Source organism: Pholcus phalangioides, unplaced genomic scaffold (assembly GCF_987345545.1).
Source record: "Pholcus phalangioides strain wild (caught in Gottingen) unplaced genomic scaffold, Ppha-v1.0 ptg000019l_1, whole genome shotgun sequence".
Classification (NCBI taxonomy): domain Eukaryota; kingdom Metazoa; phylum Arthropoda; class Arachnida; order Araneae; family Pholcidae; genus Pholcus; species Pholcus phalangioides.
The window spans coordinates 6,644,974-6,661,240 of record NW_028301612.1 but is presented as its reverse complement, the minus strand read 5'-3'; positions in this window follow the sequence as shown (position 1 = coordinate 6,661,240).

Genomic DNA, 16,267 nt, shown 5'->3' with positions numbered 1-16,267 from the left:
GTCAAAGATAATGTTATCTGCCAACCTAGATTCAACTTCCTTTTTACTATCCCTTATCACTCTCTTCAACACTCTTCTTTTATCAGTAAACTATGATAGGCCACCTCGTCCACTTTTATACTCTCTGAATGCTCTTTTCTTTTCAAGATAAAGGTTACGCACGCTATCCGTGAACCATAGAGGGCGCGATGTACAAAAACGCTTTTTTCGAACAAAGGGCATGACGGCGTGCAAAACAGAGGACAGCTTCACACTAAATTCTTCCCATTGACTTACCACCCCTACTGATTGCAACCAGTCTTTGAAAACTTCCTCTCAAAACATCAAAGTTGGTTCTTCGAAAACAAGGAACCAGTCTTTTGTCATCGACCTTACCCGAGGAAAAGTTGCAGTGAAATCTGACGATACGATGATCACTGGAAGAAAACGCTTCCCCTACCGAAACATGTTCAACAAGATCCTCAGAACTAGTAAGAACTAAATCCAAAATAGCAGTACCCCTAGTGGCTTCTGATACATGCTGATACAAAAAATTTTCGAGCACCAACTTAAGAAAGTCTCTTTCATACTGATCTTTAGATGAAAGGTTCACCCAATCAATACCTGGGTAATTGAAATCCTCTAGTATGAGAACCCTCTTACGCTTACACATGTAGGAAATTTCATCATGGATGAAATTTGTATTATTTCAAATTATAGTTTATTTTTGAGTAAATTATTATGGTTTCGTTGAGAAAATGTCAGTTGTGGCTTCCAAAATACGCGTTCTTGAAGTGATAAAAATTGCAAAAAGTGGTAGCAAGCAGTTTTATTAATTTTATTCTCTTCGTGCGGATAAAAGTAGTTAAGAGTAGCCACACAAATTAATCACAATTGAAAAGTTCAACCTTTCACATCGTTTTCAACAATAATACATGTAGTATCAAGGATATAGGTTCATGTTGCAGCCCTACTATAAACTTAAAAAAATGAACTAAAATACGTGTGAAAAATATTTAAATATTTGTTTGAAACATTCATTGCAGAGAAATCATGTGCGCAGTCACAGGGCCGGATTAACCATTAAGCAAAATAAGCACGTGCTTAGGGCATCAATACTAAAGGGGCACCACCAAAAAGATATCATATGGTATTTTTTTTAATGCGCGATTTTTTTTAAACATCGATCATCCGATAGAAGATCCTAAAATTTTAAGAACACTTGATTGTATAGTTGAAGATCATTATCACAAGAATGGCACAAAAGATGAGAAACGAATAAAACTAGACCACATTATTTTGCTGAGTTTTTTGATTAGCTTTTCACAATTTTCAAAAAGTACGCCCAGGGCTGTCTTAACATTATCACACGCCCACATACAAAGCGATTTTTCTGAGAGAGGCACTACTACCTAGCTAAAAATTCCTACCTACATGCATATTTACTCTTGAAAATCGGAACCAGATCTAATGCCACTTGGTTGCCAGAAGTGCCCAATCAACTGTGCAGTTTGATCTATAGAAGTAAAAGAACAAATACAAATACAAATACAACGCCACAACAGGCAAATTGCCCAACGAGGTGGCTGACTTAAGAACATCATGGATCCCGAACCCTTTTTTACCCTACCTACGAGCCCTACCTACTACTGCTACACCACACATGCACCCCGCCCACAACCCCCCCCGCGGAACCCCCAACGAATCGGTACATGCGGGAATGTGCGTGTACGTGTAGTGAAACCTGACGTGAAGTTTTTTTTTGTTTCTCTGTAATGCTTGTTATGTGTAGTGCTACCATCTGCCACCAGTTTTTCAAACTATGAGTGAAGTGTTATGATTGAATGATTTTTCGTTGTAGGACTGTTGCTCTCTGTGGCGAGACTTTTTAACGGGGAGATCGGCTCGCATTTGCGCCTTGAAGTTGGGAACCACAGAAAACCAACTTCAGCCGACCACTGCTACCATGTGTAAATTACGAACTTGAGAATGTATATAAAAATAAAAAATACCCAATATATATAACGGTGATTCGTCAGAAATAAGATACCTACTGGCAGGGCCGCAACTGGATACTTGGTTAGCCGGGCAACCGCTCATTTAGGCCTCCCCCAACGCAATGCTGAAGGATAGGTTAAATGGTTAAATCTGCGCCCCCTTTTTAATGAGCCCGGGGCACCAGACTCGCCTGCTCCCCCCCCCCCCCAACTACTTGCGGCCCTGCCTATTGGTAATATTATGGCCATTCTAAGATTCAATGGTTTCTCCTTGGAGTGTTGTTACAGCCTTTATCTCATCAACCGTTCGTCGTAGTGGTATGGTTCTAATTTTAAAAATTCTCAAAATGTGACCAGAAATTACCCTGTACGAGTTTTGAGGATGAAAATACAGTGTACACAAAATAAAAAATGAAATTTTTATACGATCCCCTCCCCCCCGTCCTCTAACTTCCAATGGGACAGTTGTTGCTCTTTCTCTTCTGAGCCCAACAAACAAATTACATGTTTTTAACTGCATTATTCCCTGAGATATTCAAATTCAAAACTCGGAGACAAGTCCGGGCTTAGGAGAATTTCACGGCCAAATGCAAAAAAAAAAAAAAAAAAAAAAAAAAAAAAATTGCGGTCCCCTCTAAAATTTTTTTATGCAGTTGCTCCCCGACTTACAAACTTTTCAAGTTACGAACACAAATCTTGAAGAGGAAATTTTGTTTTCACGAAAAGAACTAATTCTATCACACTCATTTTATTTTTTTCATTATATCAGGAACGCGTTGATAGTCTGGATCGTAATCAAACACGATCCATTGAGAGGGGGAATGGCATTTAAAAATTAAATTCACAAAATTCATAAATTATTAATAATAATTAGCACGTGGTCCACCTGCTGACACTTCATCGGGGCTCGAATCATATTGAACAGACATAAAGTTTTTTTATGCTTTTAAAGCACTTCATCATCTCTTTATCAAATATACGTTGCAATTCGATAACTTTGATCATTTTTCGAATTTTTGATTGCTGTGTTTGTTTAATTAATGTAAATTAATAGAAGTAAAGGAACCAAGTACAAGAATTCCATGACTTCCACAAGAGTAGGGCTGACAAGCAGGATCGTCGTAATAGTATTAAACCCCCCCCCCCCGAGCCAAGGGATTTTTTGGAGGCCCTTTCTGAGGCACCTCTTCTCTTGAGGCTCTTCGGGCACGTCCCGGGGGGGGGGGGGGAAGCGTGCGTTAAGACGGCACTGCCTAAGGTTCACACCAGGCGTCCTCCTTTTTCAGTTTTTAATCTGGTAACCCTATCTGAAGACCACATAATCCGTGTTTTCATTTATTTGTTCGATTATCCATATTGTCCGAATGTTTTTGTGGAAATAAATAATTATTTTTTCTACATAAAATCGATTGTTGCAAATGTACAATTTTTGTTACAAAAATTTTCGTCTCATAAAAAAATTTTACGCCAAAAAAATAACAAAGAACTCTCTTTCATCATCGCATGAGTTGCCTGAAATTTCGAGATTGAATGGCAGCACCAACAGTATATAAATCCAGCCTCCGGAGAGAGTATGACGTCAGCGGTCTCCGCCTTGGCATAAGACGAATTCATATACGTATTAAAGCCGGGTTTTCCTAGGAATAGGTTTGTTGCGCAGCGTGAACCGAATTAGACTATTTAACGCCGACGGAAACGAGTTACATAATCACGCTACGCGTTTGTGTTTTCCTAGCGAGGCGCACCAGATCAGGGCGGCTATATAAAGTATATGGCTTTGGCATCAGCTACTCTGTCGTCTGCATGCTCCGGTTTGAAGGGGAGGGAAAGAAGACACACAAGAAGTGAAGAGAATATCGGCAAAACCGCGGCGCACGACGCATTTGACTCCTCCAGAAGCAGTCGGCCAATCACGCCCGACGTAAAGCGCTGTCGTCAGGCGTATTGCGCTCTGTAGGAAAACAGTCATGCTGCTTTTCTTACTGGTGAGTGGAAGGCGTGTCGCGCTGGGCGAATCACGTTGCGCGTGGCACAGGAAACCTGCTCCTACGAAAGCTCGGCTTAAGGAGTTCTCAGTACTGAGATCTGTGTCCCCCAACATTTTTCGTCGGAACATCACGTGACACGGCGAAAACAAACACGACCCCCCCTCCCACTGTTATTTTCTCATGGCATAAATAGGAGTTTAAAACAATAAATTAAAAAATAATTTCAGCATGGACGAGATAATTCCAAAATTAATGAAAGTTATAATTTCGGCATTAAAGAAAGATAATTTCATCATTAATGGAAGAAAATATTCTAGAATTAATGTAAGAGATAATTACAGCATTGATAAAAGTGATAATTCCAAAATTAGTGAAAGAATTAATGAAAGAGATAATAATAAAATTAATGAAAGAGATAATAATAAAATTAATGAAAGATAATTTCAGAATGAAGGAAAGATAATTTCAGAATGAAGGAAAGAGGTAATTATAAAATTAATGAAAGAGATAATTTCAGAATGAAGGAAAGAGGTAATTATAAAATTAATGAAAGAGATAATTTCAGAATGAAGGAAAGAGGTAATTATAAAATTAATGAAAGAGATAATTCCAAAATTAATGAAAGAGACAATTCCAGAATTAATGAGATATAAGTTCAGAATCAATGACAGAAATAATTCCAGCATTAATTAAAGAAATAATTTCAGCATTAATGAAAGAAACAAATCCAGAATTGATGAACGCAATTATTTCAGAAGTAATGAAAGAAATACAATAATTAATAAAGGAAATGATTCCAGAATTAATGAAAGAATATTCAAAAATAATGAAAGAATATTCAAAAATAATGAAAGAATATTCAAAAAATAATGAAGGAAAATTCCAGAATTCATGAAGGAAAATTCCAGAACTCATGAAAGAATATTCAAGAAATAATGAAGGAAAATCCAGAATTAATGAAGCAAAATTCAAAAAATAATGAAGGAAAATTCAAAAAATAATGAAGGAAAATTCAAAAAATAATGAAGGAAAGTTCAAAAAATAATGAAGGAAAATTCAAGAAATAATGAAAGAATATTCAAAAATAATGAAAGACTATTCAAGAAATAATGAAAGAATATTCAAAAATAATGAAGGAAAATTCAAGAAATAATGAAAGAATATTCAAGAAATAATGAAAGAATATTCAAAAATAATGAAAGAATATTCAAAAAATAATGAAGGAAAATCCAGAATTCATGAAGGAAAATTCAAGAAATTATGAAAGAATATTCAAAAAATAATGAAGGAAAATCCAGAATTAATGAAGGAAAATTCAAAAAATAATGAAGGAAAATTCAAAAAATAATGAAGGAAAATTCAAGAAATAATGAAAGAATATTCAAAAATAATGAAAGACTATTCAAGAAATAATGAAAGAATATTCAAAAATAATGAAGGAAAATTCAAGAAATAATGAAAGAATATTCAAGAAACAATGAAAGAATATTCAAGAAATAATGAAAGAATATTCAAAAAATAATGAAGGAAAATTCCAGAATTCATGAAGGAAAATTCAAGAAATTATGAAAGAATATTCAAAAAATAATGAAGGAAAATCCAGAATTAATGAAGGAAAATTCAAAAAATAATGAAGGAAAATTCAAAAAATAATCAAGGAAAATTCAAAAAATAATGAAGGAAAATTCAAGAAATTATGAAAGAATATTCAAGAAATAATGAAGGAAAATCCAGAATTAATGAAGGAAAATAAAAAAAAATAATGAAGGAAAATTCCAGGATTGATAAAAGAAATGATTCCAGTATTAGTGAAATAAATAATTGAATCTTTTTTCACCTTTGATGAGTTCTTTATCCTTTTTTTAAATCTTTAAAACCCAATATTTAGAGACCGAACTGTACATTTCTATGGGGGAAATTGCCAGGCGGGAAGTTTGTTTTGACCGAGTCACGTCATTTCCTTGCATTTCATGTCGCTGCAGTCGCGGTGGCTGGATGCTCCCTCCTGTAATATATAATTTCTGTCGTCTGCTTCTCTCCAGGTTACTTGTTTTGGGCGTCTCTTTGTGTCCTGAGAAAATTACCGAACTGGCAGTTCAAACTTCCAGTTCTGTTTGTGAGCTTAACTTTTAGGGAACCGACTTCTTCTCTGTCGTCTGCTCATTAAGGGGCTCTTTGTTTTGGACGTCTCCTTATGCTCAAATAAAATAACCGAACTTATAGTTTAAATTTCCAGTTCAGTTCACGAGCTTTGTTTATAAGGAGCTGAGCGGAATAAAGAATATAGTTTTTTTCACTTTGAACTTCATCATCACCACATGAGTCACTTTTAAATTTGACATTAGATGGCAGCACATTACTATAAAGTGAAGTGTGGAAAAATTCACTTTTTACAGTCTTACCTGTCGTCTGCTTGTGTGGAGGACCTTTGTTTTGGATGTCTCCTTGGGGTCTTGAAATTACTGAACTGGAGTTTTGATCTTTCAGGTCAGTTTATAAGCTTTGTTTATAGGGAGCGTAGCTGAATGAAGAATTTAGTTTTTTATACCTGAGCATCGTGTGTATGAAGAATGATAATCACAAAAAATAATACCACTACACCTTCCATTTTTCCCATTCTCCATAACATTACGTCGCTCTTTTCAGTCGTTTATTGGTAATGTCTGGAACTGGAGCTCGGCACCTTGGCAAGTAGTAAGGCCACGGCCCTGCCGCTGACCCATGACGATACCGGCTTTCACAACTTCCTCCCGGATGGTTGAGGGAGGGGAGCTTTTTTTTTCAGTCGTGGGCAGGAGGATTGTTCGGACTTAAGGGGGAGTAGGTGGCGATGGGGCCACGCAGCTTCAGGAGAGCACGTTCTACCTCAACATCTCTCAGTCCCCAAAAAACGGAAGCCTCGTCTTCGTCAACTCTTCTCTCGACCTTCAACTTTCCGGCCTTCCGATTGGAGGCGGAGGGGTCACCAGATAGCCACGTCATGTCTTCTCGATGAAAGCGCGCGAAAATGGTGACTCACCCCTGGGGGGGGGGGAGAAGAGGAGGAGGCTCTAGGGAAGGGAGGGCAAGCAAGTTTCATGTCGAAACACGATCATGATAGAAATCTGGAATTTTGATTTCTTGGTTTTATTTGCCGCTCATGAGCATGGGGAACAGAGAAAATGTCCACAAATGAGGGATTTAATAATTTTGAAATATATAAAAAAATAATACAATTTTCAGCCTCGCTGAAACATAGGAACAGGGAGTATTTACGTGTGTGTGTATATGTGTATGAAGAATGATAATCACAAAAAATAATACCACTACACCTTCCATTTTTCCCATTCTCCATAACAATCGTCATCACCACATAAGGCATTTCTGATTTTGAAAGTAGGTAGCAGCACCAACAATATTTTTTAAAATGAATTTCTTAAAGTATTCCAGAGTATTAAATTAATTTTAATTCCCTTTTAAAATTGTTAGTGCCATTGTGAATTCGCTGCAAATTCTACAAGGCAAAAAAAAAAAAAAAAAACTGCTATTGGCGGACGACGTAACATTTCGAGTCACCCAGTATATACGGGTTTTGTCATTGCGTAACGCAGTGACAAAACTGTTCATGTGAACATAATAGTGATTCATTATCAGGATTTCAAGCCCATCGGAAAATATAAATAAGGGGCCATTGAAGTATTACGTAAACAGATTTTCAGCCATTTTTGACCCCCCTGTCAGCAAAACACTGATCCCCCTCCCTGCCCTGTCAGCAAAATTTTGTCAGCAGCTTAGAATATTTCATATCTTCAAAAAGGTGTGGGTGATGACATAAGCAACCTTCAACCCCCCCCCCCCCCTTGTCATCAAAAGTCAGCAAATCCGAAACCATAGACTTAAGATATAAATAGACCGCGCACGCTATTCATAAAACTTGTCGAACGTGAAGAAAAGATGAGCAGTATTGTCGGGGGAAGAACAGGTTCTGCGCTATTACATTTGGCTCGTTTTCGCAGAACATAGTGATTTCGTGTTAATGCTAGGATGTTGCTGTAACGAAATTTGACTCAATTCGATCAAGTTGATGAAAACTTTCCTTCATTTTTTCCAATGAATTTCACTCATTTTTATGTGAAATATTTAGGGAGTATCAGATTTGAAAAAATAAATTCTATAAAATAAACAAATATTGGAAAACGGAATTTTTTTATTTTCCATTAAGGGATAATTCTTAATAATTTCTTAACACATGGGTTTTTAAATTTTAATTGAATATATAATATTTGAAGGAAGTGAATATAAACAGTATAAATTTCATGAAATAAATTTTTTTGGCACAGTTTTTAATAGCTTTCTAAATATCTATACACACACAGGAAACAAAATATTGTATACAACAAATATATAATGTTTATGTTACTGTAAATTTTATAAATCCGTAGTGCGCGTTATCTTCAGAAATTATGCATAATAGTTCGTAAATATATGCATAATTACCAATATTTTTAGTAAGTTTGATGAATTTCGTAGCATTTATCACTTTTTACGAATGAATCGAATAATTCTCAAAATGAAGTTAGTAAGTTTAATGAATATGGAAAAAATCCACTCTGAAATATCACTTTATTTCAACAACTTAGTTCTGTCCGTATGAGATGCGTGCACTACACATATTTCGCCATAAAAATTAAATTAATAATAAATGCGAAGTTAGAGAGAGATTTTTTTTCATCGGCTTAGTTCATGTTGGCTTTTGCTGTATTTATCAGCATATGCAAACATAACCGTTACGAAGAGGGGTAAAAATACTATTATTTTTAGAGGTTGTTATGCATTTTTATGCAAAACTGCAATTGTCTGGGGGGGGGGGAGTTTTCCTCACATTCTATTTAAATAGAATATTTTTCATAAATTTCAAATTTCTCCTTCTGAAAAGCATATTTTCTTCCAAGTTGAGCAAAACTCGAATGAACTCACTAGCTCGCCAAATCTCGCCAAATCTTGCGGAGACGTATATTTCAGTTAAAACTTCATAAAACTCACAATTTCAATCATTTATTGCCAAAAATTCTATTAAAACATTTAATAATGATTCATGACATTTGAATTTTACCAAAACTTGGAACTTTAATTGAATTAAATCCAAAATGGAGTCGTTAAAAACTGAGATTACGTCAGAAATCCATTGCATCGTCAATTTAATATTCCAATTTTTAATTTATAAGAAGAGGAATAAGCAAAAAGTATTCCTTTGTGAAAGGATACTGGTCCCCCTTTCCTAAACCGCTCAGAACATCCGAAAGCTGCACACGAAAAATAAGACAGCGCGTGTAGATCGTCATACGAACAGCCATAAGGAAAGCATTGCCAGCGAGATTCCCTGACCAGCCTTTCGACCGGAGTCACTAACTCCGGATCTTTGCTTCACATTGTAACCCCTCGCGCGCACTCTATAGTATTATTACTCTGTGTCCGAAACCCCCTTCTTAGCAGTTTGTTGACGGTGAAAATCTGATATTTCGTTGGATGACAAGTTACCTTCAAGTGGCTTTTTGGTTAATAATATGGCCGCTCTCTCGCAGGCGAACGAAGCAACGTGCGAGTTGGCTTAAACACAACACAATATTTCACATAATAGTCTGTACCAAGGGCGTAGCCAGGGGGGGGGGGGGGACTTGGGGGTCTGGTCCCCCCCCCCCCGAAATGTGAGAAAATGACCGAAAAAAGGGAAAAAGATGGCCAAATCCATTGTTCTGTCACTTTGGTCCCCCCCCGAAATGAAAGTGGTCCCCCCCTGAACGAAATTTCTGGCTACGCCCCTGGTCTGTACTATATTTAATATACAGGGCGCATAGGTAACGGGGCATATGACATTTTACTGGCGAACCATTGGTCCTAGAGGCATACTTCCAATTGGAAAAAGTACCCGAATAATGTGTAGTACTCAGATATTTGATTCATGTTACCAGGGGTTACATAGTTATTAAAATAAAAATATTAACTTTTTATGTGGACACCCTGTGCCCCAAAACACAATTGGAAAGTTGTTTCCCGGTCTCCAACAAAAACATTCATCGTTTCTAAGTGCAATATTCACGAGATATTCGAAGAACGTTGGAAAAAAAAAACCATAATTAAATGGGAGGAAACCATTTTACCCGCATTTATGCTGTTTTTTTTCCCGAATATCCTCAATTTTTCAAATTCGCATATCTCGGTGAATATTGCACTTAGAAACGTGAAATTATTTTAGTTGTCATCGGAAAAGACAGAGCAACAACTTCTTAATTGGGTTCTTTGGCACACGGGGATGGTATAAAAAGTTGTTTTTTAATTTTATAACTAGACAACCCCTTATAACATGAATGACAAATCTGAGTTGGATATGTGATTTGGATACTTTTTCTAGTTGGAAGTATGTCTCTAAGACTAACGGCTCGCCAGTAAAATGCCATACGCCCCGTTACCCATTCAGTCTGCATATGCACGTAAAAAAATAGTTTGAGACGAAATACAATCGACTCCCGTTTTAACGAATACCTTTTAACTGAAAAAAAATATTATGCAAAGACACGCATTGAGCCGGTTGGTTATGGACATTTCAAAGTGAAGACTTACGTGAGAATTTATTACACGTTTCTGAGAAATCAGCAGATGCCCTGACTCTCAAATAAACGGATTTAATTGCTTTAAATGTCGTCATACGTCATTTTAGATTTTTTTCTTCTAATGTCCACAACATTGTTCTTGCAGGATAGGAAAATTGTATTGAAATTACTTGGGATGTTGCAGGCCAGCAGCAGGCTTATGTAGTAGGGCAGTTAATAGGAAGCATTATAATATAGATTAAAAAAACTTTAAAGATGTGGTGTCAATCTTAGTCCTACTAAGTCCCAATACATTATCTGCTTGGATTGCATATAGAAACCAATCAGCAAACCAAATGACGTGAAGTAATTTTTTTTAAGTCATTAAGTTATTTTTTTTAGTCAGAGTGACTAAAAAAATTTAATTCCACAAACTTCTTCGTGGCCCCCGTATCAGTAGCCGTGACTCCCCTTTTGCCAGATTTTCATCCGTGGCTCCCTGGAATATCCTAGGGGCCCCCCGTGAGGCCATATGGCCCCCGGTTGAGAACCACTGCTATAGACTGAAGCAGTATTTCTGAACCTGAGGCCATATGCCACCTCCATGCGGTCCTAGATGCTCAGGGGGGGGGGGGAAGGCACGGATGGAAATAAAGTTGGAGGGGAAGCCATGACAGGCTGCTAAGGGGACCACAAAGCGCAGTGAAAAAAACTCACTAAAGAAATGAAGTTTCAAGTGAAATATGGTGGAAAAAGTGTGACTAATTTCAGAATGAAGCAGAACTGCCCATACAGCCAGGGCCCGTCTCAACAGATGCGCCCACCAGGAAAATGCCCAGGGAAAAGCTGCTTTAAAAGTTTCAAGTAGCTTTGGCCTAGGGCCTTGATTGCGTAAGACGGTCCCACTCCGATAATGAAATTTGACGCTATTTTTTCAAGAATAAGTATGTAAATTTGTTCCCAGCCAATCAAGTGGGGGAGACCCGATGCTGCTAAAATGATATCAATGGGGGATCCTATATGATGACATCTCACCATGATTTCCAGGACTATTTGAATGGGTAAGCTGATTCTTCCAGGTAAAGCATGTGGCTTCATCTTTTGCCCGTAGACCCATGGTGTTGAGACGGCACTGCATAGCACTCTTCAGGGAACCCTCACTGCATCAGAGTTCAGACTTACACATGAAAATTTTCTTTAATTTCAATTTCCTCAGTAAATCAATTTAATGAATAGTAAGGGGCTCACTCTCCTCGATATGGGGGGGGGGGGGAAGAGGAACGAAAAAATATATGGTCCAAAGGAGGGAGGGGACAGAGACAAAAACAGGTTGAGAAACATTGGACTAAAGCGATGTTTTTCACATTTTTTCAGCCCACGGCCTTCTTTTGGACCATATTTTCTTCTCGTGGACTCCCTCCCCCATCTTATCCGGAGCCGCCGCCCCCATCCAAGGCATAATTTCTCTAGGCATAAATAATACTATTACAAACGATTAGTAATCTCTGTCTCTCTATTCGCGTTCCTTTCTTCAATATTGGAATTATTCTGAAATATTTCTAAAAGAGAGCATGACAAGGAACAGTAATTTTGGAATTTTCCATTACCGTGATGAGGGAAACCAATAAAATTTTCTAATTTCCTCATCCGAAAAAGAGAATAAAATTAAATCACATTGCAAATCACTTTTAAGCAATGAATGAATGAACGCCAGGGTCTCTGCCACCGGACTTATCCCGTTGCCGAGATCTCTTCCAGCCCAGCTTCGTGGCAGAGTCTGGAACAAAGTGAGTGCACCTAACAGTCTGAGTGTGTAGCTAGTGATGCGTATGATATTTCAGTGCTGCCATCTATACTTCAAATTGTGAGTGAAGTGTAATGATTGAATATTTGTAACGTTGTAGGCCTGTTGCTCTTTGTGGCGAGACTTTTTAACTGGGAGATCGGCTCGCATTCGCGCCTTGAAGTTGGGAACCACAGAAAACCAACTTCAGCCGACCACCACTGTGGGGTTCGAACCCGGATCCTCGCATCGCGAGTCCGTCACTATAACCACTCGACCACTACAGCGGCTCACTTTTAAGCCGCTTTTAAGCAGCGTTTCTCAACCCATGGTCCTCGACGATGGTCCGCAGGCAGACTTGGTAATTCAATTCTAACTGAATGGAAAATTATTCAATTGTAATTTATATTATTAATATCCATATGTGGGTTCAAATCCACATCTTAAAATTGCACCTTCATACTTAGGGGTTCACCATACCTCATCAAGGAAAATGAGGGAAATTGCGATCCTAAATACGAGATATCACTGATTATGGCCAAACGATGTATGTTAGCTTTAATATTTTTCTCATATTTCACTGAGAAAAATAAGGGGAACTTGGAATTTGAATAAGATAAATTACGGTAATTGTCATCAAAAACGTTGCCACAATTCGGCAAAATCCCTAATTGTACTTAAAAAAGCACTGAAAAATTTAGGAAAAAACGTTGATCCTGACAAATATGAAAGATGAATATTTGTATTCATAATTATCATTATAAATATGAAAACGCTGTTTATACACTATTTCTGTAAACATTACAAATTTAAATAAGTATAGTTGAAAGAATTCGACAAATGTATAAAACAATCGAACAACTGAAAATACTGGAATGTCCCATAATACGGGACACAAGTGGTCCGTCGAATTGTTTCAGATATTTTAGTGGTTCTTGGGCATATAAAGGTTGAGAAACGCTGCTTCAAAGAAATAAAATTTAGCAGAAGTTACCTTTGTGACACGAAATTGCGTAAAAAATTACAACAAAATCTTCTCGACTTCGGAAAATTTCCCATCTTGGACTCTCGTCTTTTAGGCAGTAGATGATTTGCAACCAGCAGCTTGGTCTTTGAGTTTTTCTCTGCTTTATAATCTTTTTCAAAGTTGACACACAGATATTCCATTGTTTTGCGAAAATCGAGTTAAGGATTTAAATAATCTAACGGTGCTGAAGCTTTCGAAGAATGCGGGCAACTTCATTGATTTGAAAACGTGTTGAGGGCCACATAAGTCATCATCTGTAAATGAGCTGCGAGCCACTTGAATGATCTGCAAATGCGCCACGGGTAACTTGTGATCTGGAACTGTGCCGTGAATCACTCAAGTGATCATGCTCCCCCAAGGATGGGACTGACAACTCAGTTTGGCAATTAAAAATAATTGCAACGATACTGAGAATTATTTTGATGCGATAAACAAGAAAACTATAGTTGGTATAACGGCTTTTCTTATATACGTATATTCACAGAGTTAAATGCGGGTAAAACGATTTTTCCGCATTTATATATAACGCGGATCTTTCACAAATATCCTCCGTTTTTCGAATTCGAATATCTCTGTGAATATTGCACTTAGAAACATGGAATTTTTTTGGTTGGCATCAAAAGAGATAGGGCAACAACTTTTTAATTTGAAGTTAGAGCACGGGGGGGGGGGGAAGGCGCCGTATGAAAATTCAGATTTTTTATCTTGCTATACACTGTATTTTCACTCTCAAAACTGGTACAGGATAATTTTTGAACGCCTGTTGAGCATTTTTTAAATTGGAATCATGCCTCTACGACGGACGGTTGATGAGATTAAGGCTGTGCTAGCATTTACAGGGTCAACCGGGGTAAGTGTGGCAGCAGGCTGTGATTTTTTGAAATAATCTTGCAGCTCGGTATCAAGTATATTTATCTTTATAGTAAGTTCCAAGATCTCCATCTTGGAACTTACCTTAATCTCCAAGATTCATAAGGAAGTGGCGTACACATTCACGCATACAATTGAACATATTTATTTTTGTTGCACCTAAATGATATTACCAAGGAATTTAAATTTCAAATTCACTTTGTTTATCTAAATTCTAATACTTTATTCCGTAAAAAAAAAATCGCATTAGATCTTTACAGAAATACTCAGTAAGATGTTACTTACATACCGTAAAATGGTACAACTTTGTGCCACTTTTTGAGATTTTTAAAGAGCATCTCCTTTAATTATGTTCTTATTTGTCTGAATGTTTTACTCATTATACGTACATATCTCACCTACTGAATGGTATGCCAGAAAAAAAATCTATGTTGGATAGGAGGGGGAGGTAGAATGTTTTCATGAGGCACAATCTTACCCTGTTACCCTGCGAGTTTGAACCACCCATTTTTCTGCCTTTAAAATGCATTATAAACTCGATCTGGCACATTCTTGTCACTGCTGTCGAATTGGTAGAGGCGGCAAAATCATGTTGCTCTTTCCCTCACAAAATTCCCAGTTACGGCTCTGGTGCTGAGGATTACATAAACATAGATGATAATGTACAGAATGAATCTGACACGACAGATATTGACACTCTAAAAATGTTTGAAAAAAGTTAAAAAAAAACCAGTAAATTTCGTTAATTTAGACGGAAAACAGTGTAGGTCAGAATTTTATACAGATGCTTCATACTTAAAATAAAGTAATCAATAATTATAAAATAATTAATTATTTATTTTATTTATTTTTAAATTAATTATATTTATTTTATTTCAATCACACACGCGATCGTTACGTAACTTTACACATTATATCGGTTGAACCTTTATTAAGCGGAAACCTGTGTTCGACGGAAAAAAAACTCGGTCCCTTGCGATTCCGTTGAAAACATGTTTTACTGCATTATACGATATTGCTTTTTTCCATTTAGCACATGAATCAAAAACTGGCCACGAATATCTGTCATAACGGTTTTGTTTTTAATCTGATAGGTGGCAATAGAACTTTGCCACTGGACTTATCCCGTTGCCTAGATCTCTTCTAGCCCAGCTTCCTCCTTATAGGTGGCAGAAGGGGGTTCTAGTTTAATGATGTTTCTCAATATAATACATCCTGTACTCTCTGTATAGTTATTTTCTAGAAGGCACATTTCGGCTGACAAAATTTTATTTTTCCCTATTTGTTGGTAATAAACAAAAGTAACTAAGAGAGGCAAAAGTAACTAAGATACAACTTGAACTTTGTATCTAACGTGTTTACATGTCTACAAAACACCTCAAAATCAATCGTCTTCACAATATGTTTTTTCTTTCTGTATGCGTGCTTATCTTTTAATTGTATCGCTTTCAAAAAGTGTTTGTTTCTGGTAAGTACATTTTTAATGTTTTTTTTCAGGATTTTTGCATTTAATACTTTGTAGTCAATGTTTGAAGACTATTTATCATTAGAGGCATGCGAAAAAATTCTTGTGCAGATAAAAAAGAAAGGTCTCTACTCAACTTCACTCTCTCTCAGCATGTCTGGTGATTATAAATGTAGAAAAGAAATTGGTGTCGTACTTACTTCTTTTGAAACCACTCTTGCCCCGATTCAAGTTGTAAGTGTGGCATACCAACTGGCTTTTCAAAAAAAAAAAAAAAAAAACTGCTAAAACTATGAGAAATTTGTCCCAAATTAGACTAAAAATTATTTGCAATTATTTTGTGGACAAAATAATAATAAAAAAAGTGTTTCGCTGCTCTATTAGTTTACCCACAGCATTACCGCAATTCAAACTTCAATTTTTGGGTCATACTTACCCCCTTTGAACGGATCAACGGTTCACCAGTAAAATGTCATACGCCATGTTACCTATGCGTCTTGTATATATTACATTGTTTTTCTTGTACGACATACTTTGAGAGGTTTAATTTCACTAACTATTCAGGCATAAAGAAAAAAAGAACCACTAAACA